This window comes from Gorilla gorilla, chromosome Y (genome assembly GCF_029281585.2).
Source record: "Gorilla gorilla gorilla isolate KB3781 chromosome Y, NHGRI_mGorGor1-v2.1_pri, whole genome shotgun sequence".
Classification (NCBI taxonomy): Eukaryota; Metazoa; Chordata; class Mammalia; order Primates; family Hominidae; genus Gorilla; species Gorilla gorilla.
Genome location: NC_073248.2, coordinates 45,180,516 through 45,202,723, shown reverse-complemented (window position 1 = coordinate 45,202,723; position 22,208 = coordinate 45,180,516). Strand labels below are relative to the sequence as shown.

General features: G+C 46.4%; 1 long non-coding RNA gene and 1 pseudogene across 1 annotated transcript; one reads left to right on the top strand and one right to left on the bottom strand.

The window, feature by feature from the left end:
• Positions 1 to 17,524: 17,524 nt before the first annotated feature.
• LOC129530375 (zinc finger CCHC domain-containing protein 2-like) lies at positions 17,525 to 20,100 on the bottom strand (annotated as a pseudogene).
• A 207-nt stretch (positions 20,101 to 20,307) lies between these two features.
• On the top strand, positions 20,308 to 21,846 carry LOC129530411 (uncharacterized). The gene is made up of 3 exons (XR_008675804.2): positions 20,308 to 20,399; positions 21,452 to 21,553; positions 21,746 to 21,846. It is a non-coding gene; the product is annotated as an uncharacterized lncRNA (long non-coding RNA).
• Positions 21,847 to 22,208: the final 362 nt, after the last annotated feature.

Here is a 22,208-nt window from a genome sequence, read left to right as displayed (position 1 = left end):
TTCCTTCAAGAATAAAAATAATATTTAACTCAAACGAAAGTGAGAGATTCAGAACAAGATTTTTCCACCTTCAGTTACATTTTACACATCTTTTCATCCTACCATTTTCAGTTATGTTCCAAGGAAAATGATCTCTCTAAAGATGTATTACTGGCCAGGCATGGTGGCTCACACCTGTAATCACAGCACTTTGGGAGGCCAAGGCGGGGGGATCACGTGAGGTCAGAGGTTCGAGACCAGCCTGGCCAACGTGGTGAAACCCTGTCTCCACTAAACACAAAAAGTAGCTGGGCACGGTGGCACACACCTATAGTCCTGGCTACTTGGGGAGGCTGAGGCAGGAGAATCGCTTGAACCTAGGAGGCAGAGGTTGCAGTGAGCCGAGATCACACCACTGCACTCCAGTTTGGGCGAAAGACTCTGTCTCAAAAAAGAAAAGAAAATGTATTATCTCTGCCTTAACAAATCCTAACAGCTTCCAGAAACAACCTTCCATCTTTCGGGAATATTAAGTGGTTTTTACAGTCTTCCAAATTTCTACTATAAATGGTATCCCTAATAAAGTCCTCCCCAAAAAGAAACCCAACAAGAAAAGTCTGAGGTTTTAAGCATCTGTAATGGGAAAAGTGAATCCCAAACTCCAACCCAACACAGTTCTTACAAATATTTTATAGCAGGAAAAAATTTTGTCTTTCTAAGTCAGTTTTGGAATAGACCTAACAATAAATTTATAAATAAATAATTCATCTTTTGTTTTTCTTATGATCTTCCCCAATACCCTATCTCACTTATTCCACAAATCTTTACTAAATACTATGTGCCAGATGTTAAAACTAAAACCACAATGGAGGAGAAAACTCATGGTCCTTGTTCTCAATGCTCAAATGCAACAAAAGGAGGCAACTGATCAATCTAAGAAGCTTCTGTTTCTCATGCAACTAGGGCGAGAAAGGAAACAGTGCATATAAACAAACAAAAGATTGGTCCTCTTTACTTAACAACCACAAACAAATCGGTTTGCAGTTATATGCTTCAGATGCAGAGAAAATTCTCTTTAGTCAGCCAGGCATGGTGGCTCATACCTGTAATCCCAGCACTTTGGGAGGCCGAGGTGGGCGGATCAAGAGGTCAGGAGATCGAGACCATCCTGGCTAACACGGTGAAACCCCATCTTTACCAAAAATACAAAAAATTATCCGGGCGTGGTGGTGGGCGCCTGTAGTCCCAGCTACTCGGGAGGCTGAGTTAGGAGAACCACTTGAACCCAGGCGGCAGAGGTTGCAGTGAGCTGAGATCACGCCACTGCACTCCAGCCTGGGCAACGAGACTCCATCTCAAAAAAAAAAAAAAAAAAAAAGAAAGAAAAAAGAAAATTCTCTTTGATCATGCTAAAACTGTAACAATTACCATATATTCTCTGCAGAGCTCTTAGGTCAAACCTCATACCAGAAAAGACCTTCTCATAAGCATCTCAAATATCCTTAGACATTCAGCAAAATAGAAAGTGTTTAGTCTTTGGGAGATAGGTGATGAAGGAGCAATCATACATCATAAGCTACATTAGAAGAAGGAACGCATGTAGCACAAAACTAGATTACTTCCTTCTATGTAAGAAACATGCTTTCAAATAGGATTTCCATTTTCTAAACATATTTCAAGAAAAGGAAAAATTATCACTGCCTACAAAAGTTTTGCCCAGATGAACTGTCTGCTAAACAGATATTCATGAACTCCCAAGTCCTGGTAGGCTACTAGTGCTAGCAACTGAAAATACAGAGACATACTACTTCCTCGATGAGTCTTAAGTTTAGAGCATGAACAAGCCAATCTTGAAAGAAAGAAAATTATCAGGCCAGGGGCAGTGGCTCATGCCTGTCATCCCAGCACTTTGGGAGGCTGAAGCGGGCAGATCACCTGAGGTCAGGAGTTCGAAGCCATCCTGGCCACCATGGTGAAATCCTGTCTCTACTAAAAATACAAAAATCAGCTGGGTGCAGTGGTGGGCACCTGTAATCCCAGCTACTCGGGAGGCTGAGGCAGGAGAATCGTTTGAACCCAGGAAGCGGAGGTTGCAATGAGCCGAGATTGTGCCATTGCACTCCAGCCTGGGAGACAGAGCGAGACTCTGTCTCAAAATAAAAAACAAACAAACAAAAAATGATCAGCTAATACCATTATTAAAATGTTCCTCTTTGACCCTGAAAACTCATCAGTGTCTACTGGGAGTCAAAAAAGAATGAAAAGCTTGGGCTGAAAACCTCTCCACTGCAACTGCAGTTTCGGACAGAAACACTTCTGATAACTTTAAGATGGAGCACCCAACACGAGAATGGATGGATGGATGGATGGATGTGTGGATGAAACGATGGAAGCAGGGATGGATGATGGATGAGTGGGTGCATGAATGGAAGGATGGATAAATGGATGGATGGGTGGTGAGTGGGTGGTTAGGTAGAATGGATGGGTAGATGGATAGAACTGGTGGGTGGGTGGATTTGGTGGGTGGCTGGGCGGATAGTGTGGGTGGGGGGATGAATAGTGTGGGTGGGGGGTGGGTGAACAGGATGGGTGGGTGGGTGGGTGGATGGATAGTGTGGGTGGGTATGTGGATGGGTGGATAGATAGGGTGGGTGGGTGGATAGATAGGGTGGGCAGGTGGGTGGATAGATTGGGTGGGTGGGTGGGTGGATGGATGAATAGGATAGGTGGATGGGTGGATAGATAGGGTGGGTGGGTGGATAGATAGGGTGGGCAGGTGGGTGGATAGATTGGGTGGGTGGGTGGGTGGATGAATAGGATAGGTGAGTGGGTGGATGGGTGAGTGGGTGGATGGGTGGGTGAGTGAGTGGATGGATAGTGTGGGTGGATGGGTGGATAGATAGGGTGGGTGGGTGGGTGGATGGATGAATAGGATAGGTGGATGGGTGGATAGATAGGGTGGGTGGGTGGATAGATAGGGTGGGCAGGTGGGTGGATAGACTGCGTGGGTGGGTGGGTGGATGAATAGGATAGGTGAGTGGGTGGATAGACTGCGTGGGTGGGTGGGTGGATGAATAGGATAGGTGAGTGGGTGGATGGGTGGGTGGGTGGATGGATAGTGTGGGTGGATGGGTGGATAGATAGGGTGGGTGGGTGGATGGATGAATAGGATAGGTGGATGGGTGGATAGATAGGGTGGGTGGGTGGGTGGATAAATTGGGTGGGTAGGTGGGTGGATGGATGAATAGGATAGGTGGGTGGGTGGATAGATAGGGTGGGTGGGTGGATAGATTGGGGAGGTAGATAGGGTGGGTGTGTGGGTGGGTGGATAGTGTGGGTGTGTGGGTGGGTAGGTAGGGTGGGTGGGTGGATGGATGAATAGGATAGGTGGGTGGGTCGATAGATAGTGTGGGTGGGTAGGTAGGGTGGGTGGGTGGATGGATGAATAGGATAGGTGGGTGGGTGGGTGGATGGATGATAGGATAGGTGTGTGGGTGGATGGGTGGATGGACAGTGTGGGTGGGTGGGTGGATAGACAGGGTGGGTGGGTGTGTGGATAGAGAGGGTGGGTGGGTGGATGGATAGGATAGGTGGGTGGGTGGATGGGTAGGTGGGTGGATAGGATGGGTGTGGGAGTGTTGGATGGATGGTGGATAGACAGGTGGGTGGATAGGATGGGGGTGGATAGGATAGTGGATGATGGGTGGGTGGATAGGATGGGGGATGGTGGGTGGGTGGATAGGATGGGTATGGGGGTGTGTGGATAGGATGGGTGTGGGGGTGGTGGATGGATGGATACATGGATGATTCAGAGATCAAATTAAATTGTCCTCAGCAACAACATTAAAAAACAAAAAATAGAAGAACAAGAAACTGTTCCCTTCTCTGAGGAGGCAGCCGTAGCAGAACTAACTGATTAAAAACCGCCTCCTGAATTTCATGAGCATCAGAAAAGTCCAACTACAAATTGGGCCATTCTGAGACAATTAAGTCAAAATATGTGAATTCATTTACACAAATATGGGAAGGAAAGACGCTCCTGGTGAAATGAGAGGAGAGGTTTTCAGGGCCCTGAAGAAGAGGCAGGGGATGCCACCCAAGGGTCAGGGACCTGGAGACGCTGCAGGCCTTGTGGAGGGAGGGGCGGCTGGAGTCAACCAGAGAGGACACCAAGGGGGCAGTAGGCACAAGGAGTGAGAGAAGAGGGAGGTGAGGCAAGAGTCCCCCCACTCTTAGGGGTTGGGAAAAAAAGGTAAATATGTGAGTATATATAAAAGACAATATTTTCCTCGTAATTTTTTAAAGGTACATTCATACTGAAGCAAACAACAATACTATATATATTGTGATGTCTATAGCATAGATGTAATATGTACACTTGCCACAGCAAGGACCGGGAAGGCACCTGGTTGCATGACAGTGACCAGCTTCTTACACTGCACAAGGCGGGGTACAGTATTAACTCTAAGCAGACTGTGGAAAATTCAGTATCTACAGTGTCATCTCTAGACCAGCCACTAAAATCAAGCAACAAAGGAAGCCAACAGATAAAAAACGGAATTCCATGAATCTGCTTAAATGAAGTTTTAGAAATGGCAAAACTAATCAATGGAGGAAAAGAAACAGAACAGAGGGAGAAAGAGTTTTTAAGGCCTAGGGGTGGGGAGTGGGAGAAGGTGGGAACTGACTGGAAAATGGCGGGAGGGAATTCTCTGGGCAACGGTCATACTGCACAAACCCCCATCAAGGCTTATTGCTTCTGTCAAAACTGAAGTGGTGGCTGGGCGTAGTGGCTCACGCCTGTAATCCCAGCACTTTGCGAGGCTGAGGAGGGCAGATCACAAGGTCAGGAGTTTGAGACCAAACTGACCAACACAGTGAAACCTTGTCTCTAATAAAAATACAAAAATTAGCAGGGCATGGTGGTGCGTGCCTCTAATCCCAGCTACTCAGGAGGCTGAGGCAGGAGACTTGCTTGAACCTGGGAGGCAGAGGTTGCAGTGAGCCAAGATCGCTGCATTGCACTCTAGCCTGACAGAGCGAGACTCCGTCTCAAAAAAAAAAAAAAAAACAAAAAAAAAACTAAACCAAAAAAAACTGAAGTGGTGAAAACACTCAGATGACACACTTAAAATATGTGCATTTCACTAAATGTAGGTTTTACCTTTAAATGAAAAGAAAAAAAGGAACCCCAACAAAATATTAGACTGTGGTACTGAGGACTATCAGTTACACACTCTGTGCTGAATGAATAAAAATGAGCCGCTGGGGCGAAGGCAGGGAGAGGAGCTTTGTCACCAAGAGCATGGATCCCTCCCAGGGCCGGCCGCGCACTTGGGGCAGCCCCGGGCATCAGCAGAGCTGGCAGAAGCTGGGGATGAGGTCACACTACCTACTTCTACCAGCCGCAGAGTCTGGGGCTCTCTTCCTCGTCTCATTTCATATTCCTCAGGTTCTTCCTCTCACTTTAAATGATGAAGTCAACACATAAACAATTTTAACTTCATATAATAAAAATAGCCACTCACTAATGTCATCTTTGTCAAATTATTTATACTTAACCTCTCTGTGTCTGTTTTCTTATTGCTAAAATAGGGACAAAAATAGAACCTGACTCATGGAGCTGTTATGAGGATTAAATGAAATACATGCGACACCCTCAGAGCAGCCTCCTGCACCTGGGGAACACCGACACGCCCCCACCGCATCCCCCTGCAGCCTGCTGCCCCTCACCGCACACACCTGGGGAACACTCACATGCCTCCACCACATGGCTCCCCTGAGTCTGCTGCCCCTCACCGCACACACCTGAAGAACACTGACACGCCCCACCGCATCCCCCTGAGCCTGCTGCCCCTCACCGCATCACATCTGGGTAACACCGACATGCCCCCACCGCATCCCCCTGACCCTGCTGCCCCTCATCGCATCACACCTGGGGAACAATGACACGCCTCCACCGCATCGCTCCCAAGTCTGCTGCCCATCACTGCACGTGCCTAAAACACTGACACGCCCCCAGGCATCGCTCCTCTCTGTAGCCTGCTGCTCCTCACCTCATATCTTTATTAGCAATTGTAAAAGGAAAAATAACAATGATAAATTAACTTCCTCAATACAATATTAATGGTATGCTGGTTTAAAAGCCTTCCACCTATTTAAAAAACAACCGACACATATAAGTGTTTTGAGAAATGACACACTGCACGACGTGTGGCACAACGCAGCGTGGAAAGTTCATAATCTACACTGTCATCCCCAGACCAGCCACTAAAATCACGCAACGAAGGAAGCCAACAGGAATTCCATGATTCTGCTTAAATGAAGTTTTAGAATAGGCGAAACTGATCAGTGGTGGAAAAGAAACAGAATCGAGGAAAAGAATAGAAAAAAGGCCTGGGAGTCGGGGTGCAGTGAAGGCGGGAACCGACTGGAAAATGGCCTGAGTTCTCACATATGAAAGATACTCTACCAGGAACCTGGAGTCAGGAGAATCTCCCAGAGGTGGCGTGCAAGTTCTGTGAGTATCTATTTGTGTCTGGGTAGAGTTTACACACCACACAGTGCTTCCCGCACAACCTAAATACTCCGTGCTTTCAAAGTATCTCATTAATTTTACTTTTTTTTTTTTTTTTTTTTTTTGAGACAGAGTCTTGCTGTTGCCCAGGTTGGAGTGCAGTGGCGCCATCTTGGCTCACTGCAACCTCTGCCTCCCGGGTTCAAACGATTCTCCTGCCTCAGCCTCCCGAGTAGCTGGGATTACAGGCGCCCACCACCACACCCGGCTAATTTTTATATTTTTAGTAGAGATGGGGTTTCACCATATTGGTCAGGCTGGACTCAAATTCCTGACCTTGTGATCCGCCCGCCTCGGCCTCCCAAAGTGCTGGGATTACAGGTGTGAGCCATAGCGCCTGGCCAATTTTACTAATTTTACTATAACTAGGTTGTTAGCATTATTCGCAAGCTTCTAAATTTTATTAAAATGCCCAAAACAGAGTAGGGGTGAGGGTTGTTCCTCTTCCCCATACACTAAATCTCTTCCTATTTCAAACAGTTTAATCTTTTTTCAAGTCTAGACTATAATCCTTCTAGCACTAGTTCCTACATATACATGTTTTAATTAGAGTCATTAAGAAACCTAAGGATAGGCTGGGCATGGTGCCTCACACCTGGAATCCCAGCACTGTAGGAGGCCGAGGTGGGCAGATCACCTGAGGTCAGGAGTTCAAGACCACCCTGACCAACATGGTGAAACCCTGTCTCTACTAAAAATACAAAAATTAGCCAGGTGTGGTGGCAGATGACTGTAATCCCAGCTACTCAGGAGGCTGAGGCAGGAGAGTCGCTTGAACCCGGGAGACAGAGGTTGCAGTGAGCTGAGATCGCACCATTGCACTCCAGCCTGGGCGACAATGCGAGACTCTGTCTCAAAAAAAAAAAAAAAAAGAAACCTAAGGATATAATTTCTTTCTGGTGATTCTATTGATGCTTTTATGCAAATGTCCCAAATAATTAAACAAATGATTCCATAATGCTCCCTTCTTAAGAGTTAATCTAATGTCACTGTTCAAAGTATAAAAGAAATACAAATGAAACCTTAATTAGAATGAGTAACACTTTTTCAATTTATTGACATTATGTAGCAAACTAAAACAGACATTACATAGCAAACTAAAACATCGAGGCTTACCATGATTTAAAGTTTTAAAAGCATTAAATAAATATAATCCAGACAAACTTACATGCAGAACTAAAAATGTTACTCCATGGAAATCAACTCATCCACACACATGCCTCCACAGGCTCCACAGGAGACGAGGCCACCAAAGCATCATGATGCCACACAGCTTCTTCCTAGCTCTCAGCTAACGCATTCACAACCTTGTATGCATGCAACCCAGGTAACCTAAAGCCCAACTCTCATGTCAGAGAGTTTTTCCCAATGAAAGCTTTTGTAGGCCAGTTTTTTCTTCTTCTTTTTTTTTTTTTTAAATAGAGATGGGGTTTCGCCCTGTTGCCAGGCTGGTCTTGAACTCCTGGCCTCAAGTGATCCACCTGCCTTGGCATCCCAAAGTGCTGGGGTTACAGGTGTGAGCCAGTGCACACCTGGCCTTGCATGCCAGCTTTTGAAAAATATAAAGTTAAAAATAAGAAAGTAGGGCCAGGCACGGTGGCTCACGCCTGTAATCCCAGTGCTTTGTGAGGCTGAGGCAGGCGGATCACAAGGTCAGGAGATCGAGACCATCCTGGCTAATAACAGTGAAACCTTGTCTCTACTAAAAATACAAAAAATTAGCCTGGCGTGGTGGCAGGCACATGTAGTCCCAGCTACTCGGGAGGTTGAGGCAGGACAATGGCGTGAACCCGGGAGGCAGAGCTTGCAGTGAGCCGAGATCGCGCCACTGCACTCCAGCCTGGGCGACAGAGCGAGACAGTGTCTCAAAAAAATAAATAAAAATAAGAAAGTAGAATACAGATGTTAAAATTCAAGTTAAACTTCACTAGAATCTACAGCTACATAATATATGAGAGGTAGTCATTGGATAAAGGAAAAAATTAAAAAGATAAAAAGTATGAGTTGGTAACAGGAGTTACTACTGTGGCCATTGAAAAGAAAAACCAAAAGGGAAAAAAGCACTTGTACTATGGCGGCTTTTCATCCACCCAACACCTCCTGCCCCTAGGTTTAACAGATGCTCTACAGGTGAGCCCCTAGTAGGTGGCAGGAACTGCTAGGCTCTAGTGATTTAAAAAGTCAGTCTCTGCCAAAGTCAAAGTCTTCGGCAGAAATAGAACACAGCACATAAGGTCTAGGATAAGGATGCAACAACAAAATGACTGGTATCTATGAACCAATAATGGGGATGGGGGTATCACAGGTAACCAGTGTCCAGTCTGAGAGAACAGCCTCTCCAAGGACACAAGAGAGAGAAAACACAGTGAGTAGAAGGAACTGCGCCCACAGACAGAGGTGTGTACGGACAGGCAGGGGGCAGATCACAAAGGCCATGGCACATCATGCTAAGACCCGTAAGCCAGAAATGAGGCTCCTGCATGCATTTGACCAGGACCATTCCAGTGACACAAGGGAACTGATGTTAGAGACTAAGAGGGGGCCAGTGAGACCAGAGGGGGTTATGGAAGCAGACCCAGGCCAGGGAGACCAAAAAGGGTTACAGTGGGCAGACCCAGGCCAGGAGACTAGAATGTTAATGAGGCTAGACCTAGGTCACGATCAGAGTTGGGCACATTAGTGTTATTTCTAAAAAGAATTAAGGTACCAATGCTTCTAAACTATTTAATTAGAAAATAAAATGGAGCAGCTACGAAGTTGTTTCTTGTAGACTTTAAACAATGACATCAACTGACTTGCATTCTAACACGGATTTCTGATCAAAAGCAAAGTGGAGTTAGGCTAGGCTGGGGCCATGCTGGTTTCCTGAAGACTATTCTAATCTACGTCCTGCTTCCCTGGCATACTGCCTCAAATCTAAGCCTGCGTCCAGAGAAGTGTGCCATGTATGTGACCACCATGGCAAGTGTGGTAGGGAGAGAAACAGGGGAGAAAGGGGAAGTGGGAGGGGAAAGGAAGGAGAGGAAGAAAGGAAAGTACAGGGGGAAAGAAAGGGAAACCCTGAGGGAACACTGAACCGGGGCTGTAACGGTGTCACTGGAGACAAATCTAAAGATATTTAGGACTTGGTCATAAACCAGCTGGAGGGGATAAAAAAGGGCATCTCTATGACAGGCCTCGGCCTCTGGCTGGAGGGGACTAGAAGGGAAGGACAGAGCAGGTCAGGGTTGGTGTCTTGGTCTGTTTTGTGTTCCTGTAACAGAATACCACAGAGCAGGTAATTTATAAAGAAAAGAAATGTATTTCTTACAGTTCTGGAGGCTGCAAAGCCCAACAGTAAGAGCCTGCATCTGCTGAGGGCCTTCCTGCTGGGACATCCCATGGTGGAAGGCAGAAGGGGAAAGGGTGAGAGAGCCAGAGAGCAAGCCAGCAAGAGGAGCCCCACACCGGCCTTCACAAAAACCACTCTCAGGTGACAAGGATATTACCTCATTGTAATGGCAGTGGCAGAGCCCTCGTGACCTACCGACATCCCAACACTGCTGCACTGGGGATTAAGTTTCTAAGATGCAAACTTTGGGGGGAAACATGGGAACCATGGCAGGTTGGAAGACAAAAACCCGCCTTTGCCACACTGAGCTACTAGGAACCTTCACTGGCAGCTGGAGGTCTGGTTGAGCCTTTAGGTTTTTTGGACTCATCAGTGAGACTGGCAAAACCACAGCTGAAAAGGTCACGAATTATAAAGCAAAAAGAAAGAAGAAAAAGGAGAGAAGTCTGAGGAATAACAACATCAAAAGTGCAGGAAAGCAGAGGAGAAACTGAAAACAAATGTCCAGAGAAGAGGAAAACCAGCAGTGCCAGAACTGGCGGAGGCAGCGAGATCCCAGCCAGCCCGGCACACCCAGGCTGCAGAAGCCACCATCTGGGGCAGGCGCCTCACAGCCATATTTATTCCAAACAAAACCCCCCCAAAAAAACCCTTCCTGGGGATTCCTCTGTGTAGGAAACCCACAAGAACAAACGAGAGGTAAGAAACAAAACCAAGAGTATCCAATGAACCTGGCCAACATGAGGTCATCTGGATGGAGACATCCATGAAGCAGAATGCAGGGTCCAGAAGTGAACCCAGATAGATGTGGGAGTAAATGAGAGACAGCTCAGATCTGGGAGGGAGAGCAGAGGCTATTTAACAGATGGCACTGGGACAAATGGGCTGTCATCTGGAAAATATAAAACTAACTTTGTACCTTATACCAAATCAATTCCAGATGGATCCGTCTGATATAAAAAGAGAATGACACAAGTTCCACACCAGGCGACACTGCAGGGGGCTGTCTTTAGAATGTACAGGGTGTCATGTGTATTATGTATGCACAATACATGCATATGTACAATACGTATGATGAAAAATGCATTATACATTATGAATTATGACATGAAACCCAGAAGCCACACCAAAAAGGACTAATATAGCATTTAAAAAAAAAGAAAAGAAAACAATTGCATGGCAAAGTCAAAAGACAAGATTAAAAACCCAGAAAACAAATACATGCAATTCCTACTAAAGACGATTCCTTGAAACTTATGGAGTTTCTAAAAACTAAGAACCCAGCCAGGCGCAGTGGCTCACGCCTGGAATCCCAGCACTTTGGGAGGCCGAGGTGGGTGGATCCCTTGAAGTCAGGAGCTTGAGACCAGCCTGGTCAACATGGTGAAACCCCATCTCTACTAAAAATACAAAAAAAAAAAAAAAAAAAAAAAATTAGCCAGGCTTGGTGGCACGTGCCTGTAATCCCAGCTACTTGGGTGGCTGAGGCAGGAGAATTGCTTGAACCCGGGAGGCAAAGGTTGCAGTGAACCGAGATCACACCAGTGCACTCCAGCCTGGGTGACAGAGTGAGACTCCGTCTCAAATAAAGTAAAAATTAAAAAAAGAAAAGACCAACAACTCAACAGAGATGAGCAAAGGAGACAAACAGCTCACCAAATATCAATGAAATCGTTTACTTGAAACAATATTCAACCTCACTCCTAAGATAAAACTACACCACACCAGGGTAAGTCTCCACCTAACTGAATGGCCGCAACCAGCAAGTGGCTAACTCACTGGGCTGGTTAAAGGTTAGGGAAACAGGCCTTGTACATGGCTGTGGGAATTCTAAAAGCAGATCTTGGCAACAGGTAAAATAATTACAAAAGCACAGACCGTTTGACCCAACTCCACTTCCAGATTTCTACTTCACAGGTAGACTTACCTGAATGTGAAAGGTCCCATCTGTTGTCTGTAACATGTAGGTGATATGTATATAATATGTAAATGACACTGCACTGGTTTGTAATAATATGATGGAACAAAATGTTATCAACAGGGCCTGATTAAATAACACATTTGTGCCACTGAACAAGCTCTTTATGGACTGACAGAGAAGCCTCATCTGGAAAGACTGCCAAGAGAAGTCCAGGAGGCACCTGTCTGTGCAGTGGGACATCAGGTACCTACTTGAAAATACATATGGTTTATCTAGAAGGTTCTACGAGGAAGTGTGCTGTCTGCAAAGAGGGGAACTGGATGGCTGGGAAGAGGGTAAGAAACATGTTTTTTACACGTGAAATAAAAGTTATCAACACCCAGGGAAAGGAGAACCTTGCCTTACCCTTAAAACGTCCTGGGTGCCCTTCCCTGCCATCTGTGGGAGAAGGGACTTTCCACGCAGCGGCCTCTGGCACTTTTCCATTTCCTACCCCTGGTTACATTACCGATTTAAAATCTTTCTTCACTGAAGAGACTGCTGAATACTCTTCTGTAAAAATTGTTTTTGTCAAAGAGGTTCAAGGCAAAAGGCAGGTCACAGGAGGCTGAGGAATAACTGAAGGTGAGGAACTAGAGACAGCAGGAGTGACTTCACAAAGCGTGGCCATGTTACAGTATGAAGAACAGCGTGTATGTAAGATCTTACGTGTATCTAAGCATGTGTATGGTTTCTTGAAAGAACGTGTGAACATATATGTGCACAAACACGTCTGGAAAGACACACAGCAACCTATTCGCAGGGACCAGCACCACCCAGCGGGATGGAAGGCCTTTTCTGCTAGCTGCTCAGGGAGGCCTCGGTGGTGAAGCGACCAAGAGAAGAGGGGCTGGTAGAGGTGAGTGGTGTTAAAGGCGGGGTTTTGTTGACTGGTAGAGGTGAGTGGTGTTAAAGGTGGGGTTTTGTTGGCTGGTAGAGGTGAGTGGTGTTAAAGGTGGGGTTTTGTTGGCTGGTAGAGGTGAGTGGTGTTAAAGGTGGGGTTTTGTTGAAAATACAAATCAGAGAACCATTATGGTTTATGGGTCAGGTGAGGCTAGAGGTCAAAGATTGGACTGAAGGAGGGAGACAGAAATCACAAAGTTCAAACGCTAACCTACCAGTGACCCTGAGGAAACAGGGCTGTGACCAAACCAGCGGTGAGGGACCAGCCTTACACAGAAAGGAAACACAAGAGAAACTAAGGAGGTGTCCAGGCCCAGATAAGACATTTCAAGGGCGACTGATTTTTCTGTGAGCCTGCAAAGCACCCGCCCCACTGGCAAGCTAGGTAGTGAATGGCGGGCGGGGTCCACAGTGCCCCTCTCAGGGTGAGCAGCCAGGTCCAGGGCTTTGTGGCTGGCATGTGAAATCCTGTCCTGCTTAATCATGCCCTGATCAGACATGACACACGGCTGCTAGAAGAGCAACTCTGTCTTGCTTCTGTCTTCTCACTTTAAGTAGCTTCAGGTCTTTTAACCCAGAACAAAACAGAAACTGCTAAGAATTAACCTATTTTGTTAGTTCTGGATGATCTCTTTTTACCTTTGACAGGAAATGTTTCTAAAATGTGTCAGGTGTCTCTACAATAAAAACATCTACAGAGACTGGAGAAAAAAATTACCTTGCTAAAACTAATTTCTAAACTGAGTATGTTAAGACTGAAGTCCAAAACCAAAAGCCCTTCAATAATGTACCCTAATTAGGTAACTTGCAGCTACACTTCTTACTTAAACTAACAAGATAACTACTGTTCCAACTGGCAGTTTTTCAGAAAAAAAAAAAAAAAAAAAGGATCTTTTTCTAAAATCTAATCCCTCTAAGGTGGGGAGCAGGGGAGAATACTAAAGTAGAAATTTTTCCTAGCATAACAAAAATTTCTTCATCATCAATTCAACAAAAAAAGATGTCCCGGCGCAAGTACCTCTTACTATCTATTCTACTAGTTGGACTCTGAAGTTTTAAGACTCATGTAGATTTGCTGGAAAAGCATGTTAATCCAAAAGGTAGATGAAGTTTACAGGACTAAAGAGAAAATGGGTAAACTAAAGCCTAAGTAAACGGTAAGCTTCACCCACAGTGACAAGACTAATGCAGATGCTTATCTCCAATTATCTTCGCACTTGAACAAATGATACCATCATATTACTCATCATACCCAAATATGACACAGAATTTCCAGTTTCTACAACTGTGCTCCAGAACACAGTAGAAAACAGCAAAACTCAAATGTGTGTTCAACTAAATGAGGCAAGTGTGAACTAGCTCATATCAAAGTAAATGGCCTTCATTTAATGTGAGGGCAAAGGACAGTAATTAAAGTACCACATAATCCAAGCCATTACACAGTAGATGGCAATACTACTGCAGCTCCATCATGGCATCAACAAAAATACTACCACCAAGAAAGCAATCAGAACTGCATCCCAGCACGGCCACGCACTGCATAAGGATGCTTCCACCACTGACAGACCACATGGACCAGGGATCCTCTAAGATTCTAATAATGCATTTTTACTGTACCTATTCTGTGTTTAGATACACAAATACCACTGGGTTACAACTGCCTACGGTATTCAGTACAGTAACACGCTGTACAGGTTTATAGCCGAGGAGCAACAGGCTCTACAATGTGGCCCAGGGGTGTAGCGGGTTCTGCCACCCAGGTGTGTGCACTCTGTGGTGTTCACACAACAAGATCAGCTGAGGACGCTTTTCTCAGAACGTATCTGTGTCCTTAAGCAGCACATGACTAAATTCTCGTATCATGTACTGTACTGTACTATGAAAGAGCACAGTGTTTTAGACCTGTAACAGCTGGCCAAAAAATAAAAATAAAAAAAGATCCACTATGTGCTAGAATATTATCTCCTGTATCTCCTGTAATGCAATAATAAAAAAAAAAGCAACGTATACAAAGACAGCCAGAAGACTTAGTTCACAGACAAGTTCATAGACCAGGCAGTTCCCAGCTGCCCAGGAGAACAAGTGTTAAAGATGGAGACAAAACAGTGCTTTTAGGTCACAGCAATTCCTTTAACCATCAGTGACAACAGCTGCTCCAGGGACAGCCCGTTCTTATGGAATGCTAGATGACTCTTGGCTGCTAGGCCCAGAGTTTAGGGCTAAGGGAGAAACCACTTTGCCTGATAACCAGACGATGAACTATCCCATGTTTCACCTCTGAACTGCAATGATTTTCAACAGCTTACAAAAAGCAACAAAGCAAAAGCTGTTGCTGATCTTTAGACAGACATTTTCAGCAGGTTTATTCATAGTATTTGTGTCTATCTGAAGTTTCTACAGTGCTTACCCTCAGGTACTCACAATGCAAGCCACAGAGAGTTCCAGAACTGTTCCACAGAACATATCCCTAAAGAAAGACCACCACCCCCACCACACCCCTGCACCAAAAACTTTAAAAACATCATTTTTTTAGTGCCCCCTTAAAAAAATCAGCCCCATGAAGCAGTTCATTATCCATACCCTGAGGATGCTGAAACACAAACAGCAGGGCCCTCACAGCTGGAGCTCAGGCCTCTGCCCACCAGGCTCTGCTCCCCCATACCTGTCACTGACCAAATGCACCAGCCCAGAGGCTCTGTACTGACAGCACAGAGTTCCCTGCCACCTCCAACTGCAGCTCCCCAGGCTGGCTGAGGCCACATCTACACAGCTCTGCACACCACACCTAGCAATCTACCAGGTGGAACAGGAACCCTCAGGACAGCCCTGCACCGACACGTACGCCAGTGGTCCACAGAGGATGCTCTAAGTGTTAGGCACAGTGCACAGGGATGAAGATAAAGAGCCTATTAACCATGAAGACAAAAGTCTACAAGCAAGCATGTGAAGCAACCCCAAGGTCCACCCGCTGAAGAACGCGTGAGCACAGCTTGGCCTCTTCACATGGGAATGCCACTCGGTCTCGAAAGAGGAGGAAGTGCTGACACACCCACAGCATGGAGGGGCCCTGACATCACCACACAGAGTGAAGGAAGCCAGTCACAAAGGGCCACACGGTGTGTGGTCCCTTACATGCTACGTCCAAAAAAGACACCCACAGAGACAAAAAGGGGTGGTCAAGGGTTGGGGGGAGGGGGAATGGGGAGCGACTGCTAATAGGCACTGGGTTTCTTTTTGGGGTGATGGAAACATTCAGTGGCAGTGGTCGTGCTTGCACAGCTATGTGACTATACTAAAAACCACTGACTTCACTTTAAAAGGGTGAAGTATGTATAGTATATGAATTCTCTTTCAATAAAGCTGTTATTTTTAAAATAAGAATAAGCATGTGCACATACCATAGCATATTTATTACCACTGACAAAAAGAAAAAACTGCAAAGGATTTAACTATTTCCAAAACTATGGTCTTTTATTTATGTAAAATAGGCATTGGAAAGTCTAAGCCAACTATCCCCCACAGTTGGCACCCTGGAACAGGCGACTGCAGGAGCAGCAAGCAGCAGCATTACCGGCCACTAGGCAGAGTACAACTAATTCAGCCTATCATCAGTGTGGCTACTGGAAGCATTTTTCTTTCTGCAAGTAAAACACAGGTATGTCTACTTTATACTCCCCCCACTTTTACACCTCTAGAAGTCCTCAGAATAATAAGAATTTTTAAAAAAAACACAGGGTTTGGATAAGGAATTGCAAATAATGACTATTTCGTAAAATACAGTTAAAATAAATTTAAAAAAATTTTTTGAGACAGGGTCTCATTCCGTTACCCAGGCTGGAGTGCAGTGGCATGATCATACCTCACCTACAGCTTCTACCTCCTGGGATCAGGTAATCATCCCACCTCAGCCTCCCAAGTAGCAGGGACTACAAGTGTGTGCCACCACTCCTGGCTAATTTTTGTATTTTTTGTAGAGACAGGGTTTTGCTGTGTTGCCCAGGCTGGTGTTGAACTCCTGGGCTCAAGCGATCTGCCCATCTTGGCCTCCCAAACTTCTGGGACTACAGGCGTAAGCCACCTTGCCAGGCTAAGAAATAAAAATTCAAATTGGATAAAGAATTTAAAAAGCAATTAACATTTGTATCGCTAAAAGAAAAACACAAAATCTCTAAGCTCAAAGAGTTCAAAACAAAATACAACAGGCTTACAAAAGAATGCAGACAGCTTTAATGGGGCTGCTTTTTCAGGAATATTTAGAAACTAAGAAAGCAAAATACTTAAATGCTAGATTTCATCTGAGTTGCCTGCTCCAAGCAATAAAGGGTTCATCAACGTCAGCCTTAGCTTTGAAGCAGCAACAGAAACGAAAGTTAAATGAATGGGGCTGAAATTAGCTTAGCAGTGACACCAGGGATGTAGGGAAAACTAGAAACCACGGTTGTTTTGAAATACAGAAATGACAGCCCAAGGTTACTCCTTATAATAATCCTCTCATTAAGGGTCACAGAAGCTCCAGTTTTCCAAAGATGAAACAAAAAAAATTGTCAGCTCCAAGTAACTATTCAAAAACCAATTTAGAACACATAAACGCTCATAGCCAAGATGTAAATAATTCAATCTATAAAACATGCCTTGCTTTAAGTTAGCATACCTCTATAAAAATAAATGTTAAAAGCCGGAGAGGCCATAAAGGAGAAAGCAGCATTTACTGCACCTCTGCTGGAAGCTCACGTATGTTACCTATGTAATCCTCAACACAAGCCTGTGAGGTAGGTTACATCCCCTCCACTGCAATAGGGACAACACTGAGAGGTAGAAGGATCCTGGCCAAGGTTGCACAGCTGGTAAATTCAGTGCCCATGGCCTTGGGGCTGGGGGGGAGGGGGGGCAGTGCAGGGGTGAGCTGAGACGAATAGATTAGCTCCTTCATCTCGTCAAAGGGATTTCTGCTTGACAGAAAGGCTCTCCTATAAAAGACATTTTTGTTCCAGATTTAGCTCACTGCCCAACCAAAATAATAATCACCACTGTCTGCATAAAGTGATGCACCCGTGCTCACACATTAAGAATCCCCTTAAAGAGATGACTTTACTGTAGCAACAGCCATAGAAATTATTAGTGGGTGGAATCTACACAAAGGAGTAACAAACAGCACATGAAACTGACCATAAATGACTGAGATTCCATGAATAGGCGACAATTTGCTGGCATGTTAAGGCTTACATAGATTACTAGACACAACTACATTTCCTAGGACCCTCTGCGCAGCACACAGCCTGAAATGTAGGGTGGGAGCTGAACTTAAAAAGAAAACTATAGTCTTGGAGATAAATGTCACACACAAAAAAACCAATGCACCACAACCACTTCTTAGAGGAAGACATTAAAAAGGAAAAGCCACAACCCAGGATTGAAAGACAGCTTTAAAAACACACACACACAAAACCTAGCAAACCAGACGGTGTTCTCAGCCACTCATAAAAGCAAAGTCTTATCAAAGTTTTAACTTTAAAGAGCTTAAAGACACTGCAAAGAGGCACTCAGCAAGACTGGTCCAGACTGCAACCTATTCCCTTCCAAAAAAATAATCAGTTTGTAATCTAAATACACATCACACCAAGTCAAAGTAATCTCTTCTGGCAGCAAAATTTTGGCACTGGATTGCAGGGGCCTGTTCAAAATAGCTGGAGCCCCAAACACTTTGCGTTTTCAGTTCTGAAACACTTAGACAAAAGTTCATATGGCTAAGTGGATGGCCAGGATGCCCTTCCAGTTCAATTTGGAGACGGGAAATCTTTAACCTAACCTATCATTCTTTAAGGCACCAGTGCCCTCCTACTCAAACGTCAGCCTGGGTTTTGTTTCTAAGGGTCGCCAATAAATAGGTTTCACGGACATTTAAGGCTCTGGGAGTCTTCTTCTGTCTGTTACAGGTAGCCCGGTTCTTAAAAACGATCACACACAATGCTCACAGGCATGTGCACATTCATACACACGTGTGCACACATACATGCCCACATGCGACACACGCGTACATCATACAGCATGCACGTGTCCATAAATGAGCTCACACGGACAGCCACGTCCCGCGTGCAGGCCCCCAGCGACACAGGCCCCAAGCAGGGCCTCCACCTGTATGGAGTGAGCGGCTCAGAAGGCGAAGCCCAGCGCCTTGCAATGTTCACCTCACCGGCGGCTTCTGGCATGGCCACGGCTCCTTCCTTTTCTAGTAATAAATACCAGATTTGGGGAAACCAAGGCGCCGCAATGTGTGTTATCTGTCACCCAAGGGTCTCATTAAGGGGACAAAGGCCTTATCGCGTTTGCAGCCGGCTAAGTGAAAGGAGGGCACTTGGGACTGTGAGCTCTGACCGCGGACGTCTCCCGCACCGCTCCCGCGGATCCTCGGACCCAGGGCCCCTGCAGCCGCTCCTGCCCAAGGGGCGCGAGGCGGAGATCTGGAGGCTTTGGGGCACGCAGAGGAGACTGAGGGTGTGGGCTCAGGGCCGCGGTGCGGTCTTGGGGCTTGAAATGCAGACTTAGGGTGACGAGTGCGGGCTTAGGATGGGGGCTTGGGACACGGGGTGGGGACTTGGGATGTACGGTGGAGGCTTGGAGAGGTGGGGCACACATTTGGGGTGCGACACGGAGGCTTAGGATGGGGCTTGGGCCACGGGCTGGGGGCTCGTGGTGCAGGCTGGAGGCGTGGGTGGGGGGGTCGCGGTGCAGGCTGGAGGCTTGGCGTACAGAGTTGGGGATGCAGGGTTGGGGTACAGAGCAGAACTTGGGGCGGGCACGCACCTTGTGGCAGGCCGGGCAGGTGGCCCCCGCTGCCGTTCAGGCTGCTCTGGATCTGCGTGAGCTCCTGGCGCAGCAACTGCTTCTGGTGGAAGCTGAAGGCCCGGTGGTTGGAGGACATGGTGAACGGCAGCAGGAACTCATCGCCCCTGCGGCCCTCGTTGAGCTGCAGCCCCTAGATGCGGATGATGGAGTCATGTGCGTGAGCTTGCGGTAGAGCACGCCCGCCGCCTCGCGCTGCTCCGAGTCCAGCAGCGCCAGCGACACCAGCAGCTTGCTGCGCACCACCTCGTCCGTCAGGTTGGTGAAGCTGCCCAGGTCGGCCGGGTTGTTGGCCTTGATCTCCGAGTCGCGCAGCGAGTGGTAGTCCTTGCGGGCCAGTTCCTCCAGGCAGGAGCCGAAGAAGCGGAGCTCGAGCGGCATGCACAGGTCCAGCAGGCCGCATAGGAACTCCACGCGCTGCGGCGACGGCAGCTCCGAGAACCAGCGGTACACGCCGTCCCTCTGCAGCGGGCAGCGCTTCTCCACCATGCTGCCGCCCGCGCCGCGCCGCGACCCGGGGCCCGCGCGGGGGAGGCCGGGGGGCGCCGGGGGCCGGGGCCAGGGCGCGCCGGGACCGGGGGCGCGCGGGCCGGGGTCGGGTCCGGGCGAAGGCGCGCGGGCGCCGCGGGCAGGGCGGGCGCCGGGGCGGGAACCGGGGCCGAGCAAGGCTCCCGTCAGGGGCCGGCGGGCGGTCGCGCGCGGGGCGCCGGGGGGGGACCCGCGGCGGCCGGGGATGACGAGCGGCCTTGGGCCCGCCGCTCACGGGGAGGCGCCTTACCCGCGCCCGTGCCCGTGCCCAGCAGCGGCCGGTGAGCGGCAGCAGCGGCGGCTGCTCCTCGTCGTTGTCGTCGTCGTCGCCTGGAAGGCGGCCGCCCCCATCTCCCCCCGCGCCGCAGTCTGTCACTGCGGGCCCCAGGCCGACCGTTACCCCGGGCCGCGGGCGCGGCGTCGCAGCCTGGGGAGCGCTGGGGGCCGCGGCCGCGGAACGGCCGCTGGAGGGGGAGGGAAACGTGGCGGCAGTCGCGGAGGGATCATTATAGAAATATAATGAGAACCACATATGCAATTTAAAACTTCCTAGTAGCCACATTAAAAAGTTACAGTGAGCTGGGTGCAGTGGATCATTTGAGGTCAGGAGTTAAGAGACCAGCCTGACCAATATGGTGAAACCCCGTCTCTACTAAAAATACAGAAATTAGCTGGGCATGGTGGTGGACCACTGTAATCCCAGCTACTTGGGAGGCTGAGGCAGGGAGAACAGCTTGAACCAGGAGGCAGAGGTTGCAACGAGCCGAGATCGCGCCATTACACTCCAGCCTGGGCAACAAGAGTGAAACTCATCTCGAAACAAAATAAAGGTTATAGTGAACAGGCGAAATTAATTTTAATGCCTTCCATTTTGACCGATATATCTAAAATATTACCATTTCAACATGTAATATGTAATTACGTGCTGTATTTTATGTTTGCAGGACATCTCAGTTCAGACTAACTACATTGCAGATCCCAAGTGTGTGTCATTAAAATAGTGATAGATTTGTGTGTGTACATACTTATAATATTATCATTTATAGTTTCTTGATTAGAATTCTGCATAATCAAGTCTTACTAAGACAGGTTTATTATATTTTCTCATTACTTCTTGGTCTAAAGGAATTCTACCTCTAAAGAGAGAATGAGTTGAATAATAAAATGTCATGACTCCATTTTACTGTAGTATCTTAGCATTAATATTTGGAATTGTTATTCTAGACCTTAGCAAAAATATATGTTTTGATTATGAATTTTCTGAAGCTTTCCAGTTAAGTGTAAAACAAGTGAAAAATATAACTTTGTATTTTGTGTATTTTGCTTTTTATAGGTGTCTACTGCAGATATTTCATCAAATAAGGATGATGAAGAAAACTCTATGCACACTACGGTTGTGTTGTTTTCCAGCAGTGACAAATTCACTTTGAATCAGGTTTGAACTTGACAATTTACTGTCTTCCTTGTTGAATTCCTCCTTGTACATTTCTGCTTTATCTCATATACACAGAAGTGATCCAATATTTAGCTATAGAGCTGTATTAGTTAAGAAGGTATTTTTAAAGTAAAATTTGTAGGTTTTTAGCTTAGTCTCCATTTAAAATATGTTCTGTTTTCTTAACTTCAGGATATGTGTGTAGTTTGTGGCAGTTTTGGCCAAGGAGCAGAAGGAAGATTACTTGCCTGTTCTCAGTGTGGTCAGTGTTACCATCCATACTGTGTCAGTATTAAGATAAACATCCTTAAATTGAGTTAACAAATATGTATTGAATTTTTATTTGGTTTTAGTAGTAACATGAGCTCCCAGTTCTCACAATTAAGTATTATGATTATTAAACATATGTGACAGTATTTAAGTACTTTAAATACTGCTTTTAAGGGTTTCCTATCTCAAGAAATTTGCTTCTCTGTAAATCTTATATTGTACTAATATCCTGCTTTTGTCTTGAAAAAGTAAAACATAAAAATATATGCATTTAATTTAAAAGACAATTTATACTATTCACAAAGATTTTAGGTTTAGCTGATTCATTTTGTCTGTTCATTTATAAAGCTGAGAACTGGAGTATTTAGTAAAAAATTATTAGCCC